Genomic DNA, 10,343 nt, shown 5'->3' with positions numbered 1-10,343 from the left:
GAACTAAACTTAGTGTTACTAAGTTTAGAATTTTTATAAGTTTATAATTTCACCCTCAATGTTGCATTCAAGTCACTGAGTTTTGGGTAAATGCATACATGCAGTTACAGTAAGATAATGAAAAAACGTTTACATGTGCATGTAAACATATTCAGACCATACATTTTATATACTGGGGCAATTACCACTTCTGTCCCATGTTAAAGCAACCTAGTGTAGTACTGGTTGTGGCACAGAAAATGGAGGGACTGATTCTTTGTTATTCTTTTATTTACAGTTGCAGGTTAATGTCCCAGCTCTTAAACGTACAAGCCAGAATGATAATGTATATTGATTCTTGTCAAATCCCCAGTTAAGTGCTTATTGGCTCAAACTGTGAAGACGTTTCATAAGTAAAAATGCTAATCGAGTAAAGTCATTGTGTATGATGGGAGAGCAGCAGCTGGTTTCAGCTCATCCCTTAGAAACACTGTAGAAAAGTTGTGCAGCTCCTATTTGAAAACTAAGCTTAAGTGTGTCTTTACACCCATTCATTTGTTTACTTCTCCTATTGCGATCTATAGTAACACAGAGAACACTGATTACCCCGAGGAACGTGTTTGATCTTCTGTCTGTACGGTGACAATAAAGAGGGACTGAATCTCACAAAGGTACAATGAAAAAGCCTTTTAAGTACGACACAGCTGCTGCCCGTGTGAATGCTCGAATGACCATGTAACTGCTGTACCTCAGTGACTGGCAGACTGGTTTCCCTTCCCTCATCTTCCTGATGTTTTTAGGCTCCATTGAATAGCAAGATGCCAATTTCTGAGCTCATGCATTTTTAATGAGAGGTCATTTCATCTTTTCGTAAATTGCCAGACTGCAACCGCCTTGTTATAATTACCAATAATTACAGTGTCAGAAAAGTAGTTGCTATGCAACATCTAGACGGTGCAGATATAAGCAGAAAGCAAAATGTGTACCACTGTATAATGTGTTCATTCCAGAGTTTTAATCTGGCAGCGTGGTCAAATTTTGTTTAGTATAATACTCAAAATCCTGGACCTACATCACCTCCAGTAACTACTAAGGGTTCTATGGACATAAGCACAGGCACAAACACACTGTGACTGACCAAAAGAAAGAGCCTATCCCAGCGAAAGAGAGGTGGGATAGGCTCCAGCAGATCCCTGTGACCCTGGTTAAGGAATAAGTGGGTATAAAAAATGGATGGGTGGGTGGTATATAAAAGTTATGTACTGTGTAAGTGAAGGAGATACGTGCAAAATGACACATAAAAATGAGGTTTGAGATGTCTTTGGCTGACTGAAGTCTGACTAAAATACATGTGCAGTCACGTCTCTGTAACAGCAACACTAGAACTGTGTTATATCGTAAACTAATTTTGAACCATTTAAACTGTAATTCTGCACTTCGTTCTGGTGCAGAACAGCAGACTGTACAAGCCATTGAAAACTGAAGCACTCGATCAGTGATCATTAATTACATCCATATGTACAGTGGTGTGAAAAAGTGTTGGCACCCTTTTTTTTGCATGTTTGTCACACTTTAATGTTTCAGATCAACAAACAAATTTAAATATTAGTCAAAGATAACACAAGTAAACACATCATGCAGTTTTTAAATGGTTTTTATTATTAAGGGAAAACAAAATCCAAAACTACATGGCCCTGTGTGAAAAAGTGTTTGGAACATTGGAGAACCTTCTCGGGAGTTGCTGACCAACCAAAATTACCCCAAGAGCACAGCAACGACGCATCCAAGAGGTCACAAAAGACCCCACAACAACATCCAAAGAACTGCAGGCCTCACTTGCCTCAGAGTTAAGGTCACTGTTCATGATTCCACCACAAGAAAGAGACTGGGCAAAAATGGTCTGCATGGCAGAGTTCCAAGATGAAAACCACTGCTGAGCAAAAAGAACATAAAGGCTCGTCTCAGTTTTTTTTTTCCAGAAAACATCTTGATGATCCCCAAGACTTTTGGGAAAATACTCTGTGGACTGACGAGACAAAAGTTGAACTTTTTGGAAGGTGTGTGTCCCATTAAGTCAGGCGTAAAAGTAACGCTGCATTTCAGAAAAAGAACATCATATCAACAGTAAAATATGGTGGTGGTAGTGTGATGGTCTGGGGCTGTTTTGCTGCTTCAGGACCTGGAAGACTTGCTGTGATAAATGGAACCATGAATTCTGCTGTCTACCAAAAAATCCTGAAGGAGAATGTCCGGCCATCTGTTCGTGACCTCAAGCTGAAACAAATTTGGGTTCTACAACAGGACAATGATCCAAAACACACCAGCAAGTCCACCTCTGAATGGCTGAAGAAGAACAAAATGAAGACTTTGAAGAGGCCTAGTCAAAGTCCTGACCTGAATCCAAATGAGATGCTGTGGCATGACCTTAAAAAGGCAGTTCATGCTCGAAAACCCTCCAATGTGGCTGAATTGCAACAATTCTGCAAAGATGAGTGGCCAAAATTCCTCCACAGCGCTGGAACAGACTCATTGCAAGTTATTGCAAACGCTTGATTGCAGTTGTTGCTTCTAAGGGTGGCCCAGCCAGTTATTAGGTTTAGGGGGCAAACACTTTATCACATAGGGCCATGTAGTTTTGGATTTTGTTTTCCCTTAATAATAAAAACCTTCATTTAAAAACTGCATGATGTGTTTACTTGTGTTATCTTTGACTAATATTTAAATTTGTTTGTTGATCTGAAACAAAGTGTGACAAACATGCAAAAAAATGAGAAATCAGGAAGGGGCCAACACTTTTTTACTACTTGTTTGGTTGTGATGGAGAAAATAAAACCCTGATAGTGAAATAAGGCTGCTGTGCTATTTTTTCCACATAGATTTTGTAAACATTACCTGGATTTAAACCACTTTTTGATGTCACATAATTATAAGAAAGAAAACTGTACTACTGTATTTGACAGCTTACACATATAAAAATGTCATTGTATCAAGATCAATAATATAAATTAAAAATCTAAACAGATTATAGTAGACAGGTTGAGCAGGGTGGTGTAGTTTGAGGCTTAAATGAAAATATTAAGTTTGTTGATCATTTGATATCTTCTGCATAGAAGATGTTTGCCTGTCACGCCATGACATCATCTCCTTCTCACTCTACAGGGGTCTTCTATTTAAATTGATATGGCTGCTGCACTCTGGAAACCTAAATCACTGGACTTGGGCTTGTGGATCTTCCTCCTGCTCCTCCATCTCCCTCCTCAAACCAGGTACAATAACAAACTATATCTCACCACCTCACACTTTCTCTCCACGTCTACTGGATATTCAGTCTTCCTTTCTCTCGACCCATTTCATTCCCTCAACTCTGTTTGTTGTTGTTTTGGTGAGGTGGTTTGTATAATACCTATATTAATCAGGCTCACTGCTGCAGCAGACATTGTAATCTAACCAACACCATTAGAAGCAAAAGTTCATCCATATCGTAAGCAGAGAAAAAGCTAGACATGTTTTGTTATTACACTGTGAGATAGTTCGAGCTGTGAGTGTCAGTTTGTCAAATGAAATAACCAGTCATCTATAAGAGTCTTGACAGAAAAAAAACTGCAGGATTGATTAGGAGCAAAAAGCATTTCTTTTCTTTTGTTTTTCTTTCAGGGCACGTTGAGTGGAAATTTTGTTTTTTGTTAATGGAAGGACCTCAACATGGCATGGCATCTGCATTTTGTCCAAGAATTAAAAGACAGCCAATGCCATGACGTCCTACTGTAAATTAAGCCACAAAAGATGAAACAGAAACTGAGCTTATGCTTCCATCTGAATTTAGGTTGTGCGCTATAGTGCACCAAACTAAATTTCCCTGACTGGTGAATTCATTTGCATTGTACAGCATTTTCACTACTGCATCCTGTGCAAATTTTTCTGTCTGTGGGTAATAGTCAGCAAAAACGAAGCCACAGCATGTCTTTGAGCTATTCTAATCATACTCCCTGTACTTTCCAGCGAAGATACTGCTCTGGTTGTCATGTTAGCATTGTTGATAAGGTTGGATGTGATGGCAGGGAGACACGGCACAGTGTAAATCATTTTAAGATTTTGCACGCTAGGAAAGGCTAAACAAACCTGGAAGAAAGCAGTCTGGCAAAGGAAATCAGAAGAGTGTGACAGGGATTAGCTCAGTTTGCTTTGTTACTGTGCTTCATGGTGCTCCTTGCTTATTAGAACCACACAGTGCTGGTAATTACAGACATTAAACAGAAACATGTGGCCAGGAGAAGGTGCTGATCCAACCTGGCAATAGAGCTTTTTCAAGAATACTGCATGTGTACATTGACATTAGTTCCCTATTCGAGAACAGTGTGTGTACTTCACTTCAACAATTTAAACTGGGGACATGGACCAGTTTCACCAGTTTGAATGGACTCTCACTGTGATGACTGATCAGACAAAGGCTACCGTGGTCATTAACCGTCGGATAAAATAGTCAAAATCTTGAAGTATGTGATATGTAAAGGCTTTAACCCTAGGTCTTACGATCCAGTCATGACCAGTCATTCTCAGAAAGACTCAAACATCTTTTAATATGTGTGACTGACATGAGCAACCAAAGATGTCACTAAGCCAGTAACTAAAGTCTCAATACCAACTAATGCTCTTGGGCCTAAATAAGAGCAAATCCCTGCATCAAGCTTTCAAAAGCGATTTGAAGATGATCCAGTAGAATATTAATCAAACCATACCATGGATTTTACATTTTTATGCCATATAACTACCATCCATTTCTCAAAACATGCAGCCATAATTTAGCTGTTGTAACATTTTACAAACAAGAAGAGCTTTAAAAATGAAATCTTGGATCCTGCAATTAATACAAGGGCAGAGTGCACATAGGTAGAAAGTAGGCTGTCAGGCAGGTAGGCCATCCAATGTTTTAGTTTGGGCCGAATAAAATGATTGGTCAGGCTTTTTTTTTTTTTTTTTTTTTTACCCCTGCTGCTGCCACAGATGATGGATGTTTTTTCATTATATTGTCAGAGCATTTAATTTATTCACTGCCATCAGGATGAAAAGAGAATTTCAAGAAATAAAACAACAAATGCTTCTAAAATGAATTGCCTACCCTACCTCTAAGGCTCAGAATATAGTACCAACATCAGAGGTGGGAACAAATGTGCTATGTGTGTGCAGTGATGGTTTCACTGTAAACAGCTACTGTACTTAAAGAAACAGTAAACTGTACTTTACTGTACTTATCAGAGAATCTCTATATACGAAAAGGCTTCTTTATTTACTCTGTCTATTCACCCAACATTTAAGATATCTAAAATCAGGCTACAGCTTTGTGTTTGGTTTAAAAAAAAAGAAAATTAAATACTACTGTACTGTAAGAAATTGAATTTACTGTTGATTACAAGTTAAAATTATGACAAATAGTGCAAGGTTTATACCAAAAGCAGGACTTGCAGCATGTAGCATAATGCCTTATAATTACTATATAATAGAAATTCTGTAGATCATTAATTACTGGCACATGGAGTCTTCTGGTAGCAATGTCAAGGTAATTGACACTGAAGTATATAAAGTGCCGGCCTGTGAGTTACAACAGGGATTCAGAATCACCCCGAGCCTTGAACCCAGAGCAGCTGCCAGTAGCAGAGGGATATTTTGACCACTAGCCAGCACAAGTGCTCTCTTCTCATCCCTTACAAGATGCACAAGAAACCACTCCAAGGTGATGTAATAGGCCACCAGTCCATACTGGTGGATGACAGTACTGTATACATAATCATAATGAACACCTTCTCTACCTTTCATTAGCCAGAGGATTATTATTATGTTAACTAACTAATTTACTCTCCAGACACAGCCTTCTAATTTCACTGGCTTTCTTGCCTGCTAACAGTAATTTTATTATTATTACAGTAATTGTTTTGGCAGAAACAGAAAAAACATCCAACTGAAAGTAACTTCGTCATTACATTGACGTCATTCCTGAAAAACAGCAAATATTTTTCTTATAGTTCTCAATGACAAAATTAACGCTCTTCCACAGTCATACAGCTTTCATTTATTATTCCATACTGTCAAAATGACGGCAAATCTTTACAACACTCATGTCTGAACACTTTTTGCCCTCCATGTTGATTTTCAAAACATCACAGCTTCTGAATTGAATGATAAGCTGTAGCTGAAAGGAGAAGCTTTATTGTCAGACCTTCTTTTCAGCACACGTATGCACCATGAATAATTCAGAGATCATGCCACAGTTTTATTGCTATTAAAACTCCTGAACTCTTTAATAAAGCACAGTTTCAGGTCTCTTTGAGTTGACTTCAATAGTGTACTGAAATAAACTGAAACCAGTAAGTCTCTGGAAGGTAGAAAAAGCTCATTTAAAGTTGCAGTACATTTGCAGTACTGCTTGCAATAATTGTGAAATGGCAATTGGTAATGTAAGTTTACAGGACTTAGAAGCACACGCAAATGCTTAATGGCCACAGTTTTGGCTTGAGTTGTATGCCCAGATCTGTCTAGATCAAATATTTTCAAACAGACTTACCTCTACAGAGCACTGCTAGAAACTTGCGGCACATGGCGGTAGTGAGGTTGAGCTTCAAATCTGAACACACAGACACAATCCACATATTTTTGGATTTTGTGTGAATTTTGCTAAAGGATAAAAATTTTCATTATAACTTCAAAATATGAACAAATACTAGACACAAGGAAACAAAACATTTACCCTCACTTGGTAAACTAACATGCAAAATGAACTAATGTATTCATAAGTTAAAAAATACAGTAAGCCTGACCTTGGTTTGATTATTCAGTATGAGGCCAGAAAAGAAGATTGGAGATATTATCTGTAACGTAAGTATTCAGGTTGTTAATGAATACAATTATGGAAAATCATTAGATGTGGTGAGAACAGCAGGTGGATAATGGAAATGTGTAAAGTCTAAAGATGTATTCAGGGACAGAAAATTGCCATCACACCCTTTTCAGCAGGGCCCAAGTAGTCAGTGTGATTCATTATGCATGGACCTAACACAGCACGTGACAAGGATTTTCACTAATGTTAATCTTTCTGCAATTACTTGTGACATGATGTACTGCACATATGCAAAACCCGAGCACAGCAGTCTTTATTTAGCACATTTATTAAGTTTTTACTACTCTAACAGAGGGTTCAGATTAGTTCATTGGAAACACTTATCTGTTACCTGTCAAGAAATCCAAACTTGGGCCAAAACAATTCTCTTGAAATCAGGAAGTGAAAGTACGTAAAATATATAACTTAACTTAACACCCCTATATCAATTGCCAATCAAAGTTCAAGTTGTTGAAGTTTTGAAATAATCCTCAAAATGTCAGCATACACATGCTCCCTAATCATGTGTATCAGCAGAGCCGCTTCCTTCTAAGAACTGCCACCTCCCTGACGCCCACCGCTGCTATCGGCAGGCTCCAAATCAGCTTTACGAAGAGACTTTTCTAATGGATTAAGGTGTAACAGACAAATCTGGTCTGTCATTCTGTACATCGCCAAATTTCCTTGTTTCCCATGCACTTCAAGATAGGGCATGCTTGAGCTATTATTCCCAAGAATCCAAGTAATACATATGAATAAAAAGGTTTATTTCCCAGCGATCGCCTTACATTCACTCAGCTTGCCTCAATTTCCAAAGTCTGTGTTCTCCTATAGTCAACACGTAATAAATGAGGACAGTCAGTCAGTTGTTGTTGGTTTTGTTTGTAATCGGATGCCAAGCTGCTAGCTAATGTGGCACATAATCAATGGTAATATGGATGAAAGTGCTGTACACTTTGTCTATAGATTGGCTCTCAAGTTGCCCAGTCTTTGCTCACTTTCTCACTATATCGCACATGAATTATTCACAGTGCAGCAGAGAGGGACATCACCTTGAGATGTGACCTGGTCAACAGATGACAATTCTGTTTCAGTAGCATTAGACCTGTTGTCATTGGTCCAGACAAGGGTAATGTATTCATGGTCGGCAAAAAGTGGAGTCAAAAGAAAAGAAAGTCAGTGTTCACTACTGTTAAATCGTCCATATATGTCTGCTGCTTTAGTTTACTGACAACCGATCAATGATCTGCAGCATGGCTGCTATTTCTTTTCTTCTTTTATTATTATTTAGTATATTTAGGGTATAGGATTTCATTATCATTTTCACTATTACGGCTCTGCAAAATAAAATACATAAATAAATAATTAGATATATACTGATTTTTTATTTTAAATGTCTATATTCCAGCCCCTGATATCAATACTCTCTCTGGCCATAAGGACTTGCTGTAGCTTCCCCAGCCAATGCAGTAGATTGGGCCAGTCCTTCTCTGTCTTTTCAGACCAGATGCAAAGCGAGTGAATGAGTAAATGCCAAACACCACCTACAACCACCTAAAGTCTACCTCAGCTCGTGCACAGGAGATTACACAGTCTGGGGTGCATTTTTTTAATCTCCCAGGATCTGTGCCCTTATAGTGTTGTTGAAAACCCAGGCTTCAGGCAAATGGTGTACATGATAGAATCACATTAGGCTTAAGCCCCAAATATTTTGAGTTTAGCCCTGAACATATTCAGTCCTGTCAAAGGTTCACACTAACACTAAATTAACACCAGGTTAACTCTAAGGCCATCGACTGATCTTGGAGCGAAGCAGACTAAGTACAGTGTCAGAGAGAGGGGCAGTAATTTAGCAACGCACATGAAAGCAAGAGGAAGGTGGAAAATTCACTCAATAGTCAAAAAAGCATGAAACGTTCCAGTGGGAACACCCAGTCTTACCTTGTTGAATATCTTAAGAAGAAACATGAAGGTACAAGAGGAAGCTAGCACATTAAACTGTGCAGGAATCGAAGGTGATGGCCAAAAGTTGAAACTATTAAAGACATAACTTCTGGTTGCAGAGCAAACCAGTGGGAAAGTTTTCTGTCAGATGCAAGTTGTCCCCTAAGTTTCACACACTGCTCTAAGTCTTACCAGTGAAGCCATTTGCCCCCATTTGCATTTTGCATTTCCATTTGTGTGGCCAAGGAAGGATGGACAAACAATCATTTATTATTTTATTATTAAGTTTATTACCTAAACATTAAGCACCTTGAAAAGAGAGAAGCTAATTGCTTAGGCAAAAGTATAGTATGTTATCTTGATATTTACATTTGATATTTACATAAACAACCATATGGAGACTGGATGGACAGACTCTGCAGTGAACTCAAAGAAATTTATTAAAGACAAAGTAAAGAAACCTGTTTTAGATAACAATTCGCCCTTAAAGTGTGTGTGTGCCTGTAATAGCAGTTTTTATTACATTATATAAGTAGGTAAAACGTCTCCATCCAACTGTTGCCTATCTCTCACTAAAGAAAGCATAAGCCCAGTGCAATCATGACTTAGTCCCCAGATCATTTCAGTTGCTAAAAACACCCACCTGTGTGAGTCCAGCAACAGAAACTAGACACCCTTATTGTTTTCTAGACCAAATTCTACATTTTAGTTCAGTAACAAAAGACTTGAACTGTAATCTTCTGTGCATGGGCAGAGGCCTAAGTCACTTTTTTCATGTTATACTGAATTTGACTTTAAGAACAGGGACATGCACTTTATCTTCACGATCATAGTGTATGAGAATTTTGCACTGAATCTTAAATAAATCATCAGAATAGTTTGTCAGCTCAGTTACTAAAATAATATAATGTGCCTACGTATTATTAGATTATGTCAGTGGTACACAGCATGTTGTATTTTCAGCACTGTTTTTAAAATTTTGAGTAATGGATGTTGAGTATTGCAATATATAGTACTATATGTTGTTATCATATAGATATCGTATTGTACCACATTGCATCGAGGTACATATCATATCATGACCCTTGTTCCGATGTACATATCGCATTGTGACATCCTTAACAATACCCAGCCCTAATTTCCTAATTGAGTTCCCACCAATAGTCTATATATATACTGTAGTAGCTAGTAAGTGTAGTAACTGACTTACAGTAGAAATTCTCAATTACCTAGAGAAAGTGCATAAAAGCTGTAAACAAAAACAGTTTTTTTCATGTTAAACCACTGTCCTTTCACTATCCCAACCTCCTACAAATTGTAACTGATCTGTGTCCTAATTAATTTTGAGTTTTAGTCTATTTGCAGTTGATATAAAGAGAATCTGGCCAATGAGCTTCAAAGCAACCAATTAGCTGACACTTCCAGCAGGCATGTATCACTGAAACATGGATGGATTTGAACACACACCACTCATGTGATGTCTCTCAGACTTAACCCTCAGTTCATTAAATTAGATCAAAACACATTTCAGTGTTTATGTTGTTTTAAGAAA

The sequence above is a fragment of the Mastacembelus armatus genome, chromosome 14, assembly GCF_900324485.2.
Source record: "Mastacembelus armatus chromosome 14, fMasArm1.2, whole genome shotgun sequence".
Classification (NCBI taxonomy): Eukaryota; Metazoa; Chordata; class Actinopteri; order Synbranchiformes; family Mastacembelidae; genus Mastacembelus; species Mastacembelus armatus.
The sequence above is the reverse complement of the archived record's forward strand: the minus strand, read 5'-3'. Positions refer to the sequence as shown.